The following is a 17,591-nucleotide window of genomic DNA, read 5'->3' as shown; positions in this document are numbered from 1 at the left end:
TGTTACATGATTGTGTGTCAAGATGAGGCCTTTTTCGCAGGATATTGCTGAAATGTTAACAATGATAACGGGATGGCCTTCGCAGAAGACCCAGAGCTTTATCTTTTGGGTATTTTTATTGAAATAAGTAATAAATTAACTAAGTTCCAAATTTATTTTGTCAAAATAGCTTTAGCAGTGGCTAAGAAATTTATTGCAATTACTTAGAAACCCAACTCTCTTACTTGTAGCTGGGTGGACTGCAGAGATGAATAGTTGTATATCTATGGAGAAAATTACATACAATCTAAAAAACAAATATGATAAATTTGTCAAGATATGGCAGCCATATTTGGACCATTTAGTGGCCCATTTATAATAATAATGATAATAACAGATGCTGTTAAAATATAAACAGATGTGACTTCCCCGCATAGATTTGTTATTGATAATATAAATATGAGCTCTAACGATGTGTGAACTTATATTTTGTAGGAAGTGGGGGGGGGGGGGGGGCGGGGGAAGGTTCTTTGTTTGTTTTTTAAATGAAAAAGTATATTTGAAATTTTACTCTGTATTTTTATTAAAAATAAAATATTTTTTAAAACCAACAGGATGAGTCAAGAGCATTTTGAAAACACTTGAAAAGTTATAACTCACTACGGTTGCATACAACTTGCTGAGATTTGTCATGTTTTGGAAATTACAGAGAAAATTAGACATTTATGATTGCATGGGATGCAGGTGCACATTTAGGCACATATGTTTTGGAAACTTCATTCATAAAAAAAATTCTCTTTAAATAATTTTAGTGGAAATGCGGTAAATGGAATTTAAAGTATTAAGCTGTGCACCAGGAAGATGCTGAAAGCTAATAATTTACAATAAATGGAGGGATATCACAAACAAAACAAATTTGTCCCACATTTTTTTAATGGTTAGTAGTGAAGCAAAATTCTATAGACACTGTTCTGTAGTAAAAACAAAAATGCTGGAGAAACTCACAAGCCAAAGCAGTTTCCAGAGGAGATAAAGATACTGTATATAAAACCAAAGGTTCAGGCCTGAACCCTTCTTCATGGTATGAGCATAAATCAGATAGGCACGTGAATAATAATCGTGGGAGGGAAGGGAAGAAAGGGTGGCATAGTTGGCATCGTGGTCAGTGCAACACCATTACAGTGCCAGCAATCAGAACAGGGTTCAATCCTAAGCTGTCCATAAGGAGTTTGTATGTTCTCCCTGTGTCTGTATGGGTTTTCCCCGGGGGCTCCAGTTTCCACCCACTATTTGGAACATACCTGGGGTGTCGGTTAATTGGGTATAAATTGGGTGGCACATAGGCCAAAATGAGGTGGACTTATAGGCTGAAATGGCCTGTTACTGCGCTGTATGTCTAAATTTAAAAGGGCAAGGAGAGGAGCACAAGCCAACAGGCAAAAGACCATAATTATACATGGAGAGGAAAGATGAAAATTAATCAGGGTTGTGGGATGGATCTGTGAATGCAGAGCTGGAGTAAAGGAAACAGAGAGAAAGGGAAAGAGATAGACAGAGTTAGAGGAAAGGAGATATATTTCCAATTTATTATCAGAGTACATCATGTACAACCCTGAGATTCTTTTTCCTGCAGGTCAGGAAGAATTTCTACTTATCAGTAAATGTAAACTATACTCAAGAAAAAGATATGGATCCAAAAAAGAGAAATGGAAATAAACTGACAACACAATACAAAAAAAATAAATATTCAGAAATAAATAATATGCAAAGTAAAAGTCCTTAGTGTAGTCAGATTTTTAAAAAATCTTTTTTTAGGAATCAATTAAATTGATACTTCATAAAAAGTTGCCGGTAAGGTCTAAGAAAAGACTTAATTTTCAAATACTTTATATAGTTGATGGGCAAGTAAATTAATAAATGATTTTAAAAATTCTATTGTAAAGCCATCTGGACCTGGGCCTTTCCAGATTGAAGAGAAGAAATAGCTTGGAAAACTTCCAACTCTGAAATTGGAGCTTCCAACAAGTTTTGATCATCTGGTGATGTTCTTGGAACATTCAGTCATTGCAAGAATCTACCCATTGAAAAAGAATTATCAAGAAATTCAGATTTGTATAGATCTGAATAGAATTCCTGAAACACTTTATTAATTTCAGCATGATCAAAAGTAAAGTTTCCATCCTACTTACATATCTTTCTAATTTGACTTTTAGATGCTACTGGCTTCAGTTGACTAACTAATAGCTTATCTGATTTCTCTCCATGTACATAAAATTGAGATTTGTTTTAGTAGTTGATTCTGGTAGGGCAAGTTAATAATAAATCATGCTGAGTTTGAAGTTCTACTCTTTCCTTAAAAGGTCTATACTAGACATTATAGAATATAATTTGTCAGTCTCTTTAATTCTGTTAGTAAGTACTGCCAGTTCACAATTAATACATTTACTAAATCCAGCAGAATAAGAAATTATTTGTCCTTGTAAAAATGCTTTAAGTGCATCCCAAATTACCAGACTGGACATTCCTTCTGTTGAGTTCATCTGAAAAAAGAAAGAGATCTGATCTTTAATAAAGCTAATGAATTTTTCATCCTGAAGCAGAGTGGAATTGAACCGCCATTGTTGAACTCTGGAAGTGAAACCAGAGATTTCAACAGAAAGTTTTAAAGGTGCAAAAACAGAAATAGTGATTATGCCATTTTCACATTTCCCTATTGAAGGCACCAGTCGCATATCAATAAAATAATAATCTATTCCAGAGTATTTGTGGTATACATGAGGAAAGAAAGAAAATTCCTTTTCCTTTCGGTATAAAAATCTCCACATATCAATTAAACTATAATCCAGCAGTAAAGAGTTAAGTGCAACTAAATCAGCTATTTATTTGGAAGCGTCAGAAAAGGCTTAATTTTCAAATACTTTATATAGTTGATGGGCAAGTAAATTAATAAATGATTTTAAAAATTCCATTGTAAAGCCATCTGGACCTGGGCAGTTACCTTACCGGCAACTTTTTATGAAGTATCAATTTCATTGATTCCTAAAAAAAAGATTTTTTTAAAATCTGACTAGCTGATTTATTTGGAAGCGTCTGAATGGCGGAGGACATGTCAATCATAGCATTTAAGCAACAGTTGAAATCTCCACCCATAATCAGCATGCATTCATTCAAATTAGGACAAGAATTAAAACTTTTTTTAAAAAGTTCAGGACAGTCAATATTAGGAGCATATATATTAACCATTACCACTTTCTTATTTCCTAATGAACCAGTAACTATTAAAAATCTTCCAGCTACATCAGATATTGTATTAAATTGTACAAATGGAACCGTGGAATCAATAAAAATCGAGACACTTCTAAGTTTAGCTTGAGAAAAGGAATGGAATTGTAAAATCTTCCAAAATAAAAAAAATGATATTCGTCCTCTTTACGAATGTGCATCTCATGTGCAAAGATATTATCAGCCTGAAATCTTTTAAACATATTAAATATCTTTTTTCACTTAATAGGATGAGGAGACTGAATATCTTGCAACAGGACGGAATTAACATGGAGTCACAATTTCATGGAAGATATTGAATCATAGAAAATTATGAGGTTATGGTGAATATCAGACTGGTGGGAACAGTTACAGATTGCTGTAGTAAAGATCCAGGGTGATCATAATGAATTGAAAGGCACCCCTCCAAACTTCTTTGTAGTAATGTGGTTCTCCGTCTAATTTTACAGGAGGTAGGACCAAATTTTGATGGACAGGTTAATCCAACATGTTCTTCTCATCTATATCAGAGGAGACTTGACAAGAATGCTGACTATCCAGCTTGTGACTTACATATCTCAAAAGAAAACTGATTTTCAAGGAATGAAGTTGGAAGAGTACATGTGCAGGAAGAGCATACACAAAAAAGCAGCTGGAGTAATCTTCTTTTACCTGTCATCTCATTCTAAAATAGATAATCTCCAAATGAACTATTATCTCTGTCTCCACAGAATCTTAGACTGATCATTCAATACATGTGTCCATGGATTAGATGATCAGACAAATCCCCAATTTTCAGTTTCACACTGTTATAGCCTTAATATTAGGAATAAGAAGCAAGTGCAGCTTTGGAAATTATTGCAGCTTGGAAACACCAAAAAGGTTACATCCATTAGTGCTACCTACCAGCTCCTTTGTTGAGTGAAGGGAGGGTTTTACATTACTTTTTATAACTTTCAAATATTGTTCCTTCAAATATATCTATTTAAATCTAATTTTGGCTATAAATGGAAAACCTGAAATGAAATATCGTCTCTTCCTTTGAGCAAATGACTCCACAAATTAACTCCCCACTCTCCTCATCCTGCATGTTATTTACCAGAATGTTTCAATCCTTTTAAACTGATGTGATCATACTTTGCCATGATAGGTAGATTAACTGTTTTGCGTAAAAACTTCTTTATAAGCACTTTACTTGCAGTGTATTTTAGTATTGGGTCTTTGGAGAAAGGTTGCAAAACATTAACATAAATGACTTTCCCCAAATTATATTTGCCATTCAGAAACTCCCAGCAAGTCATTCATCAGAAAGAAGCAAAAAATAAAAAGGATACACTGCAGTTTAATTAGAGGAGCAATCATGATCGTAAGGTAGAGAAACAGCTGATTGCTGGATGTGTTCCTACTCACTGGATTTCCCCTGGGACCAGACAATGAGAATTTCAAATCAAAAGGAGAATTGTGACTTGACAACTCTGTTAGATGTTAATGTGAGTTTTAAATGTGAGAATCCTTCTTGGGTGACTTGGATAAAAGCTACAAATAAGAATGAAGACTGAGTTATTAGTTTTAGCTTTAGTCATCCAGTAATGATTGATTACAACATATTGATGGAACCAAGTGCCAAATGAACAGTCAATCATCTTTCCACAGACGTAATAGTTTCATTTTCCGAACATCTTCTGCACAAGCAGGCACAACTTTATGGAGTTGTCAAAAGTTTTATGATATGAATCAATGTCAGAATCAGTATTTATTGTCATGAACATGTCACAAAATTTGTTGTATAGCAGCAGCATCACTGCAAATATTTATATAAACCACCTTACCAAATAAATAAAAATTATTAAAGAGAAAGGAAAAGACAAAGGCAGTGTCTGTGGTTCATTGGTCATTCAGGAATCTGATGGCAGATGGGAAGAAGCTGTCCTTGTGCCACTTCAGGCTCCTGTACCTTTTTCCCAATGGTAGCAGAGTGAAGAGGGCATGGTCTGGGTGGTGGGGATCCTTGAGGATAGAGGCTGCTTTCTTAAGACATCACATCTTGTAGATGTCCTTGATGGAGTGAAGACTGGTGCCCGTGATGTCACAGGCCAAGTTAACAAGCCTCTGGAGTTTTTTCTTGTCTTCAGTGACATACTGAATCTCCTCACAAAATATAGCCGCTGGCAACCCTTCTTCGTGATTGCATCAGTATGAAGGCTCTAGGACAAATCCTCCGAAATGTTGACACCCAGGAATTTGAAATTCTTGACCTTCTTCACTGCTGAGCCGTCAGTGAGGACTAGTTAATGTTTCCTCATAAATTCATGTTTGGAGCAACTGAGGTATGATAATTGAGTGAACGATTGGTTCTGTTCTATGGTTTCCATTTAATTGAATTGATTTAAGTTGGTAAATTTGGTGTATATGATGGAGTCATTTTACACAATGGCCATTGAATCTGCTTCTGGTTTCACTAATACTGAGAATTTACTGAATTTATGAAACAATATATGAAAGTTAATGTCCTCACATGCTATGGAAACTGGAATGGTTTGATGCATTTTTGACCCCCTGTAGTTGCATGGAATGTTGCAAATTGAAAGTATCTTCAGAGTTCAGATACAATACCATAGAATTTTCTATTTGTCTCAGAGGTATCACTGAGGAAATGGCTGATTTCCTCCTCTTGAAACCTCAAATAACCGTTCGGGTGGGAGACAGACACAATTGATCTCTTTAACGAAGAATGAAGGAGGGCTCTGCGTAACATCCAACTCAAAAGGCAACACCTCCAAAATATAGGCTGTTGGACTGTTCTGAGAGCAATAGGGCCTTGCTGCAGTTTGTACAGCAGTTGCAAATTAACTTGGAATAATTTGAAATTCTGAGGGTGGAAAAGATGTTGCATTCTTTCTTTAAGATGGCCTTTGCCTGAGTGCTTTTCAGTAATCTGCCTTAAATACAGACCAAGGTAAGTTTATAACTCATGACATGATCACTCTAATTAACACACTAATGAAAGATTGATGATCCAAAATTTTAATTGTTTTCCTCCCTAAAAATAGATGTAGCTTGCCTTGCTGAGTATTTCAACATTGATTGTTTTAATTGCTTTTTTTTTATAGTTGATCTTGCCTTTCTTAAATTTAGAACTGGATTAATAGTTTTTACAATTATTCAAAATTTCAATATGAGCACAACTGCTGAGTTCTTCTGAATATTGCAATACAAGAGACATATTCAACCAACCCAAAGCTTATGATGTCTTTCTCATCAGTGATTCTGCCTACCATATTGCCAAACACGAGAAAACATGATCTTGCTCATTTTGTTAGGGTCAAGAAGAAAATCCAAACCTCTTTTATACGTTTATAACACATTTCTTATGTATACACGAAGGCACTTCAGAATATTAATTAGGCAAAAATAAATGCTAAAGAATTACAAATGTGTCAGCAAATTTGCCTGAGAAGCAAGTTAACACGTCCTTCTGAACATGAAGGACATTTTGGTTTCAAACAAATAATTCCTGCTCATATCACAGTTTAATTCCCCTATACCTTTCAATAATTAACAAGCCCAGATTTTTTTTTTGCCTGCAAATTAACCTCAAAATCAGAATTGCAATTTATGGGATTTATTTTACTTGTTCTGCTGTGTTTGGGATTTTAAAAATATTTTATTGAATATTCCATACATGCAGTAACTACAATTATTATACTACAAATATTTTTAAAAATATTGATTACACGATGGTTTTCAGCCCACCCAAAACTGAAAAAAGTTTTTTAAAAATTATCGGTATAAAAGAAAAAAAGAGGGAAAAGAAAGAAAAAAGGTCTTTGGATTGCAGAGAGAGATGTTGTGCAGTACAATTCACCAGTTCTGACAAACATACTTGAACTGGCCATCTGCCGATTGGGCCCGATTGGGCTCCCTACGATCCACTGGCAGTGATTGGCCAGTTTCACTGCTCTGCCAGCGGCTTATGGGAATGGGCATTTCAGGCGGCATGATACTTTGCTGCTCGCTGCGTTCGATGGCCATTTCCTGTGTCGGCCTGAGGCACGGGCCGTGGGCCACTACAACCTACTGTCAAAGGCATAATTTCAGTTTTATCCCAACTGATTTTATAACCCAAAATTTTTCCATATTACTCCAATTGGCATACAATATTCAGGGTCAGTCAAACATATTAAAACATCGTCAACAAATAAACTAATTTTATGTTCCTCTGGTCCATCCTAAAGCCCTTAATTTTGGCAAGTGATTTTATGGCTAAAGCAAATAAAGCTAGTGGCAAAGGATAACCTTGTCTACTCGATCTCATTAACTTAAATGGCATAGACACTTTCCCATTTGTTACTACTTTAGCTTTAGGGCTATTATATAATGGCATAATCCAATTTAAAAAGTTTAATCCAAATCAAATTTTTTCAAATACCTTAAGCAAAAAAAATCCCACTCTAATCTATCAAATGCCTTTTCTGCATCTAAAGCCACTGCAACACACAAATCGCCTCTTTTTTTACACTAGATGATTTATGCTCTGCAGACTAGCTACATTTTTCAAAGATTGTCTTTTTTTAAATAAACAAATCCTGTCTGATCCATATTCATTAATTTATGTAACAAATTATTCATTCTATTTACCAAAACATTTGCTTCTATTTTAAAACCCACATTTTCATAATGACTTTTCCATGGGATCCACCATGCTCAGTTCTTTGGCATTCTCTTGGGATCAAGGTCAATTTCCTTCCACTTGGTGATGGTGATGGTGAGTTTAATGTCATTGCATTAGTACAATGTTCAGCTGCACAGAAATTCTAACTTGCGGCAGTTTTCAGTGGGTATACAAGCCCCACTTTAGTACAAATAAAATGAGCACAATATGTCAAGTCACGAAAAAATAATAAATATAAAAAGGTTGAATTCCTGATTGAATCCTTCTTCTCCACTACGTTTAGTGGTCATGGGCCACAAACTCTCAATGGGGAAGTTGGATTTCTTCAAGGAGACTTTGAGAACATTCTCTGGCCCTCTGGCATTTTGTTCTGATGGGATATTATTTTCTGGTGGTGGGCTCCGGTTCTGAATCCCTGATATAGTTACAAAGCTAATTACACCAGGAGCCCTTTGAAAGCCCTGCTCACTGTTGACAGCCTCACCGATCCCTGACCCAATACCTGGTTCCCACAGGCCCATCTATGCAGGCATCCCCCCCATCTTAGTGCGAGTCACCTCTTCAGCGGTGGGGTGCTGCGGTCTCTGCCCCACGAAGTCTTCTTGCAGGCAGCTCCTCGGCAGCAAGGTGCTGTTCTTCTTTCAGTATCATGAGCCACTGCTCCCCCAGAGCTTGCAAACTTCAGGGTCTGGTGTTAAATGGGCATAAACCTGTGGTGCTTCTGCCCCTGACATATCAAAAAAAAAGATGTTTTAATGAAATTATTTTTGATTAAATCTGATTTTTAAACTGTGGTGAGCATCCTCCACTCCAAACCCTCCACCCCTCTACTCAAGGTGCAAATGAATCATGTTTGATTTGTTTTTAAACAAGAAAACCTGCAGATTCTGGGTGAAAAACTGTACACAAATATTGACACAACCTTGATGAAGAGCTCAACCTGAAATGTCAGTTACCCTTCACTTAGCATCGCATGACCTGCTAAGTTTCTCCAGCACTTTTGTGCATTGGTTTGTTTTTGCTTTGATTAGATGACTGGTGGCTAAAACAATCCAAATCTCTTCATTGAAGAGCACAGCAAAATAGGTTTGGTGAACATTTGGATTAAATTCAGTGCTCTGTTACAGAAATAAAAGATACTTCCAACGAACTGGCTCGCCAAAAGACTTGCATGAATTCACATTGTTGAATTTCTCCCTGAGGTGACTAAATGGTGTTTTCACTGTTCTAACTCAAATCTCAAATGCTCCTTGAAGTTCAAAATGATTTCATTACTTTTCCTTAGCATCATTCAGAGCCTACATCCCCATTCAATCATTATTCACGCTCCTCCAAAGTCAATGTACCCATGGAATGCATTTAATCATATATTCCATGCAGCATATCCAACTTGTTCAAACAAGATACAGAATATAGAATTAACTTTCTATATACATTCTGGTTCATTATTCATGACCATTAACTCTCAAGAGCAATGGAAAAAAATTACATCAATATTTCAAGATGACCTAATCAAGAGCACAGACAATCAAACTTCAGTTACCAAAACTATCAATGAAACTGAAAGACAAAAACTTGAAAATACAAGACATACATTTCAATCTTTGAATTCATCAAAGCCCACAGAAATCAAAGCTCCTTACATTTGACTGGAGGACTCTTCACCCACCCCAATATACCCGCTACATAGTCACATAACATTTCACGTTCAATCCGTAGGCACTGCAAGCGATTTCATTGATTTATTGCATTAGTCATGTTGTTTCTTATAATTAGTTCTTATGTTGGTAGATAATTACCTTGGGTATGGAGAAATATCAATATAGCTGGCTAAAAAGGCAAAACAGACTGAAGATCACTTTGTATTGCTAGATATGAACTTTTGCTTCAGCTTGCAGCAACTTGTAAAACATCCAGCAGAGAGAGTAAAGTGCATGAAAATGCTGGCAGCTTCCACTGCCAACTCCGTTTATCTAGTCATTCACAAAATACGAAGGCTGCTGATAAGACAAGAAATAAATGACATATGGATCGTTGCCCCTTAAATGAACAGCTTGCCAGGCCTTTTCTAAATACAGTTAAGAGTCAACCATATTGCAATGGAAGTAGATCCTGCATGGGTCAGACTGGCAGATTATTTTCTCTCACAGATCCCAGTGAACCAATTTGGATTTTCAGAGCAAACAAATAACTTCATTGTTGTTGTTAGTTTTTGCAGCTCAAATCCAAAATTATTTTGATTACTTAAGTTCTCCATCTATTAGATTTGCTTTCATGTCTCCAGATCACTCATCCAAGGCTGTAGATATCATTTATATAACCACTCTATGATTATACTCCCTGATTAACGAAGGCAAAGAAAGCTCTTTTCAATCAATAAAATAGCCGTGGAAACTATTAAGTGATGCTTGGCGCTGGTTTTGCAATATTCCTTTCTGGTCCTTGACTATCTCCATCTTCACAATGGATCAATCTGTCATTGATTCCTGTTAATATGGATAAGATTCAATTCTACATTGACCAAGGTAATATCAAGGAGGAGGAGATGTTGGGACTCTTGAAGAACATAAAGATAGCTAAGTCCCCAGGGCCTGATAAGATCTATTGAGAGGTAAGAGAGGAAATCACTGACACCTTGACAAAGATTCTTCAATCCTTATTAGCCAGAGGCAAAGAGTAGACAATGTTGTTCCTCTATTTCAAAAGAGCAGCAGAGACAAACCAGAAAATTATAAGCCCATGAACTTTGCATCAGTGGTACAGACATTTCTGGAGAAGATTCTTAGACATAGAACCCATTTTACATCTGGAAAGGAACATTTTTTTGGGGGAGGGGGATAATCAGCATAACTTTGTGAGGGGGTAGGGAGATTCATGACTAGCAAACTTGACTGAGTTTTTTTGAGGAGATTATGATGAAGATTGATGAGGATAGAGCAGAGGATAGACTTTAATAAAGTTCTCAACAAGGTCCAAAAGGGTAGACTGATCCAGAAAATTAAGACACATGGCATCCATTATAAAATTGTAGATTGGATTCAAAATTGGCTTGGCCATAGAGGACATAGGGCAGTGGTGGAGGGGTGTTAGTTTTGCTCTGGGTCCATAACCAGTGGTGTTCAGTGCTCTATAACGATCAGACCGAGTCCTGTGTGGAAACATTAGCAGAGAAATGGCAGATGGAGTTTAATCCAGAATAGTGTGAGGTATTGTACTTTTGGAGGTCAAATAAAAGAGGAAAGTATACAGTAACTAGCAAGACCTTTTTCAGCATTATGTACAAAGGGATCTTGGGATGCAAAACCATGACTTCTTGAAAGTGACAACACAACAAGAGAGAGTAGTCAAGAAGGTGTACACCAGGCTAGCCTTCACGGGTTGGGGTGTTGAACATAAACGTCAGTAAGCTGTAGAAACCTTTGGTTAGGCTACGTTCGGAGTATTATGTGCAGATCTAGTAACCACACTACAGGAAGAATGTGAAGGCTTGGGAGAGGTGCATTAGAATGTGGCTGGGATTCAAGATTATTAGCTACGAGGAAAGGTTGGAAAAACATGGTTTGTTTATTCTGGAGGGGTGAATAGAAGTAGAAACATAGAAAACTTACAGCACAATACAGGTTCTTCGGCCCACAAAGTTGTGTCAAAACATGTCCCTACCTTAGAAATTACTAGGCTTATCCATAGCCCTCTATTTTTCTAATCTATCCAAAAGTCTCTTAAAAGATCCTTCCATATCCATCTTCACCACTGTTGCTGGCAGCCCATTCCATGCACTCACCACTCTGCATAAAAAACGTAGCCCTGATATCTCCTCTGTACCTACTCCCCAGTACCTTAAATCCATGTCCTCTTGTGGCAAGCATTTCAGTCCTGGGAAAAAGCTTCTGACTTTTCACTCGATCAATGCTTCTCATCACCTTAAACAGCTCTATCAGATCACCTTTCATCCTCTGCCACTCCAAGGAGAAAAGGCTGAGTTCACTCAACCTGTTTTCATAAGTCATGCTCCCTAAACCAAGCAACATCCTTGTAAATCTCCTCTGCACTCTTTTTATGGCTTCCACATTCTTCCGATAGTGAGGTGACTAGAACTGAGCACAGTACTTCAAGTGGGGTCCAACCATGGTCCTATATAGCTTCAACATTACCTCAGCCCCTGAATTAAATTCCTCAATTAATGAAGGGCAATACACCGTATGCCTTCTTAACCACAGAATGAACCTGTGCAGCTGTATTGAGCTTCCCATGGACTTGGACCCCAGGATCCCTCTGATCCTCCACGTTGCCAAGTCTTAACATTAATACTATATATTACCATCATATTTGATCGACCAAAATGAACCATCGCACCTATCTATGTTGAACTCTATCTGCCACTTCTAAGCCAAGTTTTGCATCCTATCAATGTCCCATTTAACCTCTGACAGCCCTCTACACTATCCACAACACCCCTAACCTTTGTGATATCAGCAGAATTACCAACCCATCCCTCCAAATCCAGGTCATTTATAAAAATCACAAAGAGATCCCCAGAACAGATCCCTGAGGAACACCAGTGGTCACCGACCTCCATGAAGAATATGACCCATCTACAATCACTCTTTGCCTTCTGTGGGCATCATTTCTGGATCTACAAAGCAATATCCCTTGGATTCCCATACCTCCTTACGTCCTCGATAAGCCTTGCATGAGGTACTTTATCAAATACCTTGCTGAAATCTATATACACTACATCTACTGCTCTTCCCTCATCAATGTGTTTAGTCACATCCTCAAAACACTCACTCAGGCTCGTAAGGCACAACCTTCCCTTGACAAAGCCATGCTGACTATTCCTAATCATATTATATCTTTCCAAATGTTCATAAATCTTGCCTCTCAGGATCTTTTCCATCAACTTACCAACCACTGAAGTAAGACTCACTGGTCTATAATTTCCTGGGCTATCTCTACTCCCTTTCTTGAATAAAGGAACAACATCCACAACCCTCCAATCCTCCGGAACCTCTCCTGTCCCCAGTGATGATTCAAAGATCATTGTCAAAGGCTCAGCAATCTCCTCCCTCGCCTCCCACAGAAGCCCGGGGTACATCTCATCTGGCCCTAGCAACTTATCCAACTTGATGCTTTCCAATAGCTCCAGCACATCCTCTCTCTCTTAATATCTACAGGCTCAAACTTTTCAGTCTGTTTTTAAGTTATCACTACAATCACCAAGATCCTTTTCCAAAGTGAATACGGAAGTAAGTATGCAAAGTCATGGGAGGCCTCAGCAGGGTAGAATAAGTATTTTTCCCAGACTGAAAATGCCAAATACTAGAAGGCATAGCTTTAACGTGAGGGGAAAGTTGAAAGGAGATTAACAAGGAAACTTCTTTTCTATTTACACAGAGGATGTGAGGCGCCTGGAAGAAGAAGCTGTGGGAGCAGATACGGTAGTAACATTTAAGAGGCATTTAGACCCATACAGGCAGATGTGTAATTTAAATTAGAATCACATTCAGCACAGACATTGTGGACCAAAGGCCTGTCCTTGAGCTGTATTATTCTATGTTCCAAAATGTAAAGTATCTATTTTCTTTCCTTTCCGCTATTTCTCCACAGACCTCCTGCCACAAGCAGGATGATTCATTAAGCACAACAATGTGACATCCCATCATTTCCTTAACTCTTGACAAGAGTTCCTGAAATTGTATTACATCATATGAATGGTAGCATGCCGTTTATCCCATGTAGATTTCTCCCAATTTCTCCTGAAGTCAAAGGGAGGTGAAAAATATTCGATGAGTTAATCATTATCCATTTTCCCGAAGACAATATCTACCACAAGGGAAGGACTGTCAATTTCCAACTCACTTTGCATAAAAAATCCAGCAACATCATCTGTCATAACAGCTTTCTTTAGTTTTGAGATCCTCTTTGGAATTCAACATTCAATATTTTTTTATCCTTGCTTTCAAGTCTGCCTGTATCCATTGGTTGAAAATGTTAACTAAAGCAGCAGTTTCTACGAGGAGGAAATGGGAGAAATCCAACCCTAATTGTATGTGCTACATGTTTTACTCCATTTCCAAAGATCTATTCCAGGGAAGCCAACTCCTCCAGTTTTCCTACAGTTTTGTTTTACTCAGGTCGACATCCTGAGGGTATGTTCCATCAACATAAAAATTCTTGATTTCCTTCCACACTTCAGGTACACTCAGCTGCTGGGTTGAGTAAGGCAGTTTGTACTGAGAAATTTTTGTTCCTGAAAGCTCGGGAGCTCTTTCCACAGCTGAACTTTTCTTGCTGTGTCTAATAAACCTCAATCTTTTTCACTCACATACCTCCTATTCCATAGGTGCTTTGTGGTTAGTAAGGGATTACTTAAGGTGATATGGAGAAAAAAAGGTTGAGAATTACTGATCTAAACAGAACTGGGTCTCTCACTACTTTTGTGACAAAGGGATCTCAGCAATTAGTTTACCTTCACCCCAATTTATAGTCAATGCTTTTCACAAACCTGTATCACCTTCTCTAAAGGCAAACCAATGAAAAACAGCAAAAAATACACAGATGCTGGAAATTTGAAATATTGCCATAGAATGTTGAAAATATTCATATAGTAGAGCAAAGTTAATATTTTATTTAAATGACCTTTCATTAAAATGTTGACCTGAATCATTATCTCTGATTCTCTCTCCATAGATGCTGCTTGACCAGCTGAGCATTGCCAGCATTTGGGGGTCTTAATCCATTGAATGCTGATCAAACACATGAATCACCAAGGTAGAGAATGCTGAGCCAAATGCCAGAAGATGGAATTAATACAGATATGTGCCCACTCTTTGGCATGGAGATGGTAAGTGACATGAACTGTTCCATATTGTATGATTCTGACCTTTATCATGAAGGTGGAGCTCATCAAAGATCAGCACCCTGAGTAACTCTGAAGGGCACCAGAGTTTGTGAATGAAAGGGCACAACATAGTAAAGATCACCAGTATATTCATTCATTATGGAAGGGGTAAATTTGGGGCAAATAAAGTGGCATTGGTACTGTCAGCTCTTCTGCAACATGGACATGCAGTGAACAATCCAAAGGATGCCACAACCAATGAGATCAAATGACAATGCTGCATTCATTGGAAGTATCTGAACTATCATTGATGGGAGCCAAGGCAACTGTGAGTCCGAATTAAACCAGCCAGCCTTTAATGAACGCAAAGACAGTATTGATTGCATGGATTACTGTAATTGCCCTCAGACAAATATCACACATCCAAAAGCATGGATCCTTCTGATGATGATGTCCTTGAGAAGGAGGCAAGCCTTACACTGAGAGCTGGCAAACAATGGTGGTAACAGTAAATTAAGAGACAGCTTTGATAACGTCTTTCACAAATCTGCCAAAGTAATAATCTGACAGGCTCCAAATATTTATTTTCCCATAGCGTTTGTTACTTTTTTTATATATCATTCCATTTCAGCAGTTTGGTTTATCATTCCTTGAAAATAAGTATCGATTGCACTTCCGTGGCAAAACTGCTCCACAAATTGGCATATTTGCTGTGTCTATTTTTAAAATAGATGGTTTTAAAATGAGAGAAGCCATTATCATTTTGTTTTCAAGAACAAATATTTTTGCACTAAATATTGTGTGGTGACAGAATGCCAGTCAAATTTTAAGGAGTTCTGTTCTACAATACTAAATTAAGCGGACGAAGATTTATGGAGGGGGTAAAAGTCCACGTCAGCTGCAGGCTCGTTTGTGGCTGACAAGTCCGATGCGGGACAGGCAGACACGGTTGCAGCGGCTGCAGGGGAAAATTTGTTGGTTGGGGTTGGGTGTTGGGTTTTTCCTCCTTTGCCTTTTGTCAGTGAGGTGGGCTCTGTGGTCTTCTTCAAAGGAGGTTGCTGCCCGCCAAACTGTGAGGCGCCAAGATGCACGGTTTGAGGCGATATCAGCCCACTGGCGGTGGTCAATGTGGCAGGCACCAAGAGATTTCTTTAGGCAGTCCTTGTACCTTTTCTTTGGTGCACCTCTGTCACGGTGGCCAGTGGAGAGCTCGCCATATAACACGATCTTGGGAAGGCTCCATTCTGGAGACGTGACCCATCCAGCGCAGCTGGATCTTCAGCAGCGTGGACTCGATGCTGTCGACCTCTGCCATCTCGAGTACTTCGACGTTAGGGATGAAAGCGCTCCAATGGATGTTGAGGATGGAGCGGAGACAACGCTGGTGGAAGCGTTCTAGGAGCCGTAGGTGATGCCGGTAGAGGACCCATGATTCGGAGCCGAACAGGAGTGTGGGTATGACAACGGCTCTGTATACGCTTATCTTTGTGAGGTTTTTCAGTTGGTTGTTTTTCCAGACTCTTTTGTGTAGTCTTCCAAAGGCGCTATTTGCCTTGGCGAGTCTGTTGTCTATCTCATTGTCGATCCTTGCATCTGATGAAATGGTGTAGCCGAGATAGGTAAACTGGTTGACCGTTTTGAGTTTTGTGTGCCCGATGGAGATGTTGGGGGGCTGGTAGTCATGGTGGGGAGCTGGCTGATGGAGGACCTCCGTTTTCTTCAGGCTGACTTCCATGCCAAACATTTTAGCAGTTTCCGCAAAGCAGGACGTCAAGCGCTGAAGAGCTGGCTCTGAATGGGCAACTAAAGCGGCATCGTCTGCAAAGAGTAGTTCACGGACAAGTTTCTCTTGTGTCTTGGTGTGAGCTTGCAGGCGCCTCAGATTGAAGAGACTGCCATCCGTGCGGTACCGGATGTAAACAGCGTCTTCATTGTTGAGGTCTTTCATGGCTTGGTTCAGCATCATGCTGAAGAAGATTGAAAAGAGGGTTGGTGCGAGAACACAGCCTTGCTTCACGCCATTGTTAATGGAGAAGGGTTCAGAGAGCTCATTTCTGTATCTGACCCGACCTTGTTGGTTTTCGTATAATACTAAAATGCTCATGTCTAAATTGGAGAGCTTACAAACTCTGTGTACTTAATTTCAAGGAAAGTTGCTAATTATAAACACTTGGATCATATAAACAGAAAATTACAGCACAGAACAGACCGTTCAGCCCACAATGCTTTTGGAAGAATAAAATCGCTAAGTTTCTAAACAAAGGTAAACAAGAAAGATTGCAGATGATGAAAAACTAGAGGAGCATTCAAAACGCTGGAGAAACTCTGGATCGTAGCATCCATGAAAGGCATGGAATATTGCCTGATGAAGAGTTTTAGCTTGAAACAACGACGATATATTGCCTTCCATGGACATTGAGATCATCCACCATTTTCTGTGTTACTCATTTTTCTGAACTACATAAGCTCATTTTGAGACAAAACACTAGAAAACATGTTTATTATTCTCCAACCCAGCTTCTTGCAATGTTCATTAGTCTGTATTTGAGTTAGATTTTTCAGAAGTGTGTGAAATAACTGCAGAAATTTGAATTTAATATTGTGGGATTTCAAAACTGATTGAATTTGTAGCCTACATTTGAAGGCTAAATGAGAAACAGATGCAAGTATGGATTCAATATTCAATGACTCCATCGTGGTTGAAATCCATTTATTAATGCAATTAGAAAGGCATTGTTTTAGTTAAAGACCAAGTAGGAGGAAAGCAGGAGACAACAGTTAGAAAAGAAGGCAATTATGAAAAAATATAATCATGCTATCACTGAAAGAACATGAAAT

At 38.2% G+C, this 17,591-nt stretch overlaps 1 long non-coding RNA gene across 1 annotated transcript in view; it reads right to left on the bottom strand.

The window, feature by feature from the left end:
• LOC138738837 (uncharacterized) overlaps positions 1–17,591 on the bottom strand; it is a 69,567-nt gene that overhangs the window by 29,932 nt on the left and 22,044 nt on the right. The gene's annotated exons all lie outside the window — the stretch shown is intronic.

This window comes from Narcine bancroftii, chromosome 7 (assembly GCF_036971445.1).
Source record: "Narcine bancroftii isolate sNarBan1 chromosome 7, sNarBan1.hap1, whole genome shotgun sequence".
NCBI classification, from domain to species: Eukaryota; Metazoa; Chordata; class Chondrichthyes; order Torpediniformes; family Narcinidae; genus Narcine; species Narcine bancroftii.
Note: the sequence above shows the minus strand (reverse complement) of the source record. Positions and strands in the feature narration are given on the sequence as shown.